Source organism: Chenopodium quinoa, unplaced genomic scaffold (genome assembly GCF_001683475.1).
Source record: "Chenopodium quinoa cultivar QQ74 unplaced genomic scaffold, ASM168347v1, whole genome shotgun sequence".
Taxonomy (NCBI): domain Eukaryota; kingdom Viridiplantae; phylum Streptophyta; class Magnoliopsida; order Caryophyllales; family Amaranthaceae; genus Chenopodium; species Chenopodium quinoa.
Genome location: NW_018742951.1, coordinates 3851949 through 3858607, shown reverse-complemented (window position 1 = coordinate 3858607; position 6659 = coordinate 3851949).

Below are 6659 nucleotides of genomic sequence, written 5' to 3'. Positions count from 1 at the left end.
TGTGCAACTTAGTAAGTCGCGTTGGCCCGGCGCGCGCAAGTGTTTGAGTTGCACTTTTCAAGCGCAACTTATAGAGTTGCGCGCAACACTTAAGTCATTAAAAAGAAAATCGCTGAGCACGATGTTCATTTCGCTCTTTCTTCTTCTTCCGTCACCATTTTTGCTTCTTTTTCTCACTTAAAACCTTAATTTTTGCTTTTTTTTTTTTGAAGCTAAAGGAGTAGATCTCGTATCCTATTCACATTTGCCAAAAATCTGATGTACGTATTTTGTTGTTTTCGCTCACTTTTTGGGCGAAATTGGGAATAATCGAACTGAAGAACCCTAAATTTCAAATTTGGGGGTTTTCGATTCGGTCCATAATTATTGAAATTGTTTGTTCCATGTTGTTATGCTATGTTTAAGTAGTGTTTTGCAACAAATTTAATGAAAAATGGCTTAGTATTGAACCTTGTATGAGCATGTTTCTATTCAAGTTTGTTTTTCACTTTTTAGTTCGAATTTTGCTGTTCTTGATTGCTCATTTGGTTATACTTATTGTTTATAAGATGAATTATAGTGTTATATATGCCTACAATTATGCTCATCAACTATATTTTAAAAATTTTGATTTCAAGAAATGGCGCAAAATGCATGTTTTGTCTGTTTTTTTCCTTTTTCAAACTTTAAAATAATTGTTTGGTTGACGAAAACTATATTTGGATGATTGTTATTCACCTATGAACTACTAATTTCCAAGATTTATAGAAATAATCTTTAGAATAGTTAGTTAAACTGGTATAGGTTGGCTCTGTGGGCATTTGAACCCCCATTTACTAAGTTCAATTGCAGGTGTCGTAGCCCCGAAGTATTGGGTTGTATTCGACTTAGTGTTTTTCCCTTTTTGCAGCTGTTATGCTACCGAAATAGGTCTAAGATTCGTCCTTACGTTTCTTTTAGGACTTAGAGAATATATTCAATCATGTAATTTCTTAAAATTCCATCGATGGTAGCATGGACTCTCCCCCGTTTGTTGACGTCAAGGAGGTCTTAGGAGGACAAGTTCCTAACGAGGCGGTTGCCCTCAAAAGAGGGTGACACATGCTCGTGAGGAAGGCCAGGAGCGGCACATTGGTGCTCAGCGACGTCGTCACGAGGAGGTGGTTTAGGAGGCTTCTCCCAACTGGGACCCGCAGGTCCTTAAATGGGACTTGAATCACCATGTTTTGATTCGGGGTTGGCGCAGCATAGTGAGTTTCTTCGCGTTTTTATTTTTCTAACTTTATTTTTTCTACTTCTTTTCAAACCCGTCATAATCAAATTTCCTTTTTTAAAGTGATCCTAGCATGCGCCTGTATGGCTCAGGTGACCTAAGAGGTCGGTTTGAGAGATAACCCAAGGTAGTGAGGGAGGTGATAGAGCTTTCAGGGGTCAGTCCCCAGCTAGTAGCTCTTCGGGATCTATCGAGTCAACCCGCATCACTGACTTTTCTTCGCGGGTTGTTGAAGTTTTGGTGGGATTCCACCAACACTTTTCACTTCCCGTGGGGAGAGATGACAATTACCCCTTACGACTTCTCCATGATCACGGGTTTTCCTTTCGAAGGTGAGCCCGTGGTTTTGGAGAACATGAAGGGTCAAACGAGAGACTGCGTGACCTCGTGGAGGATTGTCTCGCGGCGACCCTCCACGTGTATGCGCAGTCTTGTTCGTACTCGGTTCTAGCCGATGAGTTGTCAGCTGATGAGGTCGACCGACATTGTATTCCTGATTAGCTGGCTCGGGTATACAATGCTCACGTTCTTTCTATCACTATTCTGAGTGATCGGGAAGAGCGTTTTGCCATCGGGTTACTTATTTGCCTTAGTGAGCTGGGGCAAGTGGGTAACCTGAGCTGGGCGGAGCTATCGTATGCCCGTATGCTTACTGCTATGGGCAAGGCGACTTGGGAGATGGATTCCACGTCAACTACTGAGGTGCCCCAGATCTCCATTTCATGGCATGGCCGTATTCTCGAGGTGTGTGTTCGTTTCTTTTATATATTTTCTAATTTTCTTCCACTGTTCTCTTAAGTTGATCACATTTTGTTTGCTTTTTTAGGCATGAGGGTACTAGTACTTGCCTTTCTTAGCCCCCAGGACACTTGGGCCGACTCGTTTCCCTATTGACCATCATTTGGTCATAATAAGGAAGAAACTAGCTACTGCAACCGGCTACTTTCGCTAGAGGATTCTTTCGGCGATTCGTCTGTCGGTGAGTATAGTTTCAACAACATATGTCCATTTTTTTTTTTGTTTTAGTCGTCATCATTTTTGACATGAAGTTGTGTTCTGTAGGTCGACCTCCGCCCTTGGGGCTTGGTCATAGGGGTTTTCGCTGTGTTTTCGCTGCCATTTCCAGGCGCTCTATCTGGTACTCTCCTTGTTTCACCAGACAAACGCGTGGTTTTTAGGCGAGTGTGTCATTTGGCAATTTCCGTCCAAGGAGCCTTTGGTTTATGTGGACCCTCTGATCCAGATCTGCTGTCTACCGAGGATCAAGCTCACGCAATCCTTGGTTATCCTACGGAGCAGTTGGTGCTGCCTGGAGCTTCTTACCAGACATTTTTTGCATCCAGGCTGACCCCTTTTCCAGCTTTCATTCTGGTTAGTCTATCTTTCTCTAGATTTTATTATATTTTTTCGACGTTCGGATATCGACCCCATGTCTGTTTTTTTTTTTGCTTAATATTTTTTGTAGAGGGTCGAGCTAGGTGGTTGGGTGCCTCCCGTGGCAGAGATCTCATACACCGATGCTTTTGGATTGGTGATTCATGAGATCCTTCAGGGAGCGGAGATTGAGGACATACCGTTCGTCCTAGAGACAGTTGAGTCAGTATGTTTTGTTACGCATATGTACTTTAGTTTTTATCTATCATACACGTTTTTATAACTTTCCTTTTTTTGGAACAGGTTCCGCGGGAGACCATGAACAACATGGTGAGGGAGCTTTCTGAGCTGCTTATCAGAGGGCCCTCGTGGGTTTGTCATGTCGTGATCATCAGATGATTGCGTTAACTTTTATCTTCTTCTTTTTTTTATTTCATCAAAGTTATTACATGAATGTGTATTAATCTTTTATTTGGATTTTGCAGGATGTGCAGTAGCCTTCCAGGAGTCGCCGAGCATCCTGATTCCATTATGTATATTTTTGTTTATTTATGAAAAATGTATATATACATTAATATTTTTTTATACATACGATTTTTGTACATACAACGTATTTTGTATATATCTCCACGTGTCTTTTATCGCATTTTATTTTCCATAAATATTTGCGCAAAAAATTTGCAAAAATTTTCAAGGAGGGAAAGGGTTCCCGACTTACCCCCCTCAAAAAAACAACGGAAAAAAAAGAAAGTAAAAGAAAGCGGGGAAAGAAATAAGGAAATGAAAAGAAAAGGAAAAGAATAAGGAAAACAAAACAAAACAAAAGAAGAAGGAAGAAAGAAAAAAGAAAAAAGAAAAGAATAAAAATAAAAATAAAAATAAAAAAGAATAAAAGTAAAAAATAAGAAAGGAAAGAGGGAGAAAATAAGTAATAAAAAAGGCAAGCGTGTGAGTTAATCATAAAGTCGTAATAAAATTTCTAATATTCATTAAGCGAAATACGGAAATAATCAAAAAATTCGCTGCAACAGACTAGGCACGTGCAACTTTGTGGGTTGTGCACGGGCGTTGCGCGCAGGTGAATTAGTTGCGCACGAATGTCGAGCGCAACTGCTTAAGTTACGCGCGGCACCTGCGGCTGAAGTTTCCTTTGAGCGTATTTTGCCAAAAATTGGATCGTTTTGGTCTATTTAAACGCGGTTACGTCTAGGCTTTTGATCATCTAATATTCATTCGACAACAATAATTAGTATTGCTTAAAAGGCTGTATATTGCACTCTCTTTTCTTTTTTTTTTCTTTTTTTTTTTAATATTACAATGGTCAAAACTTTTGAGCAACGATTGAAAAAATGGGTCACTTCCCTTTCTAGTGAGGATAAGCTAACTTTTAAAATATACCATCTACATGCCCTACTAAGTTATATGCAACTCAACATTAATTTTGATTTTCTTCATGCCGTTGTTAACCATTGGAAGTCTAACCATCATCTTTTCCTCTTCAAAGGGGATGAAATAATGAACTCGCTAGGCTTCCCTGAAAATACTCTCCCTGTGACATATGCCCCTAACTTGTTAGATTCCAAACCTGCTTTCAGCGAAATTTTTGGCTTGAATGACAATGATACGGAGCATGGCGTGAATTTAATTCAATTCATCGAACATTTTGTAACTCCTCGAAACAATTTGACTAAACAACGTTTTTAAATTTGTGCTTTATGTTTTTTTCTTGTTGTCAACTGTTTACTTAGGACAAGCAAAGAGGTGGAGATTATTCAATGGTGTCCATAGTAGAGAAAATAGGAGGGTGTCATTCAACCTTTCCACTGACCTTGGCAGAAACTGTGCTTTGCTTGAATCGGCTTAGAGGAGATCCAAACGAGAATTGTTTCACCGAAAGTCCACTCCTTTTACACGTACGTTTTTTGTTTTTGTTTTTGTTTTTTTTTTTAACGTACTCGTCAGTGGGCGCAACTCTGGAAATTGCGCTGGTATGCCTAGCGCAATCTTCACAGTTGCGCGCGGATGGTGCGCACGACTCTTCCTATTGCGCGCGCCACCTACTATTGCAGTATTCACAATCTAACTTTAGTTTTTTTTTTTCCTTTTTTAAGATTTGGCTCATGGAGCGCATGCAAATTGTTGATCAGCCAAAAAATCTAGAGGCTAATGGAGTGAGATCGTTCCCTGGTCGTCGTATTTTTTACAAGCATAAGAATGAAGAAGAACAGACAGCTTTTTTCTGTCATGGGGTTCCTAACATACGCTCTATGATTACTTGGTGGAACATAAGTAGTATAGTTGGGAATAGTTCTAATTGTCCCTATATCTGCCTCTTGGGCCTTAGCTTTCTAGTACTACTTACATATTTCCTTATAGGGTTATCAGACAATACGAGATGAAACAACTTATCCCTCCATAAGATTGTGATGCTCCCAAGGACGTGAATTTCAAGGCTAAAAGAATTCCCCGTTGGATTGAGTATTGGACTAGCCTCCCTAAGTGAGTAGTGCAAAATCCCACCGCAAGCATAGATTTATCTTCGTTTTACAAAGCTTCGATGAATGCTGCCGACAAGGGAGAATTGAATGAGGCTCGTCAACAAAATCAAGCCACTTTAGCTCGCAATCCACTTAAGCCTTTAGTGCAATCGGCCACCACTACTCCTACTAATGGCCAAAACAAAGGAGTGAGGAGAAACTTGGACTTTTCCTCATCTCCTAAGGCTCGTCCAAGAGAACCCAAGAGGAAGGTTGCTCCCTAACCTGAGCAACAAGGAATAAAAATAAAGATCCATCCTCAAATCCTCGAAAAAAAGCTCCTTCAAACTCTAAAGAGAAGGGGAAAAAGGTAAAAAGGGCTCCTATCCCAAATTTAAGAACATTGTGTGGGTCAAGAAGAAAGGGGAAGGCGAAAGTTCTAAGGCTACTGAGAACACTACAATGGATACTACTCCTCCTTCGACTATTACGAGTGAGAATATAGTAAAACCTTAGTGTGTTACTCAATATTATTCGGAGTATTTTTTGAATAAAGTGTAATCACTACTAGAATTTTTTTTTATTTTTTTTTTTACTATTACTATCTAAGTTCTATGACGTACTTTTGAACGCATTTATGTTTTTGAATTAAAAGAGCTCTTTTATTGAATTTATTGTTTTATTTGACCGAATCAAAAGTTGTCTACGTATTCGTATCACGAAATCAGGTCTCACGTAGTTCTTGTGCAACAACAATTTATTATTTTTTTTTTCTTTGATGTTACTTGTAGGAATAAATGAAAAATTAATCAAACTTTGTTCAATAATTTAAATCAAAGTTTAATTTTTTTTTTCCATATATATATGAATATTGAATACTCCTTTTATTTTATCATTAGTACAAACCATAGTTGATTTTCTTCAAGCGTAAAACTTAAGGTTCGTAGTTCGTCATCAGTTGGCGCGCACAACAATGGGAGGTGCATGTGCTTACTGCGCGCAACTAATTTAGTTGTGTGCAACAGCCTAGCGCAACTTTGTGAGTTACGCACGGCACCTGTGCTGCGAGTGTTTCGCTTCTTTTTTTGTTTTTGTTTTTTTTACCACAGTTTAAAACGAGTGGAAATTTTTTTTTTCATATCTTATTTACCCCCCCCCCCTAGTGTGAGGAATTTTGAGACGATCAATATTTATTAATTGACGAATTTCGTCGCAACCAATATCCATTAATCTAACTGCCCTTCCTGATAAAATTTCTATTACACAATATGGTCCTATCCAATAGGGTTTTAATTTCCCTCGTGGATCAGTTGGAGGACCTCTGACCTCTTTTAGTACAAAGTCACCTTCTTTGATATTACGGGGACGTACCCGTTTGTTAAAATTTTGCGCAATGCGTTGTTGGTAGACTTGTACATGATACAAAGCTTTTAATCGCCGTTCATCGAGGGAAAAAAGCTCTTCATACCTTGCTTGTATCCATTCGGGTTCCGGTAGCTTACTTTCGAGTACGATGCGTAGGGATGGTATTTCCAGTATAATTGGTTGAACTGCAT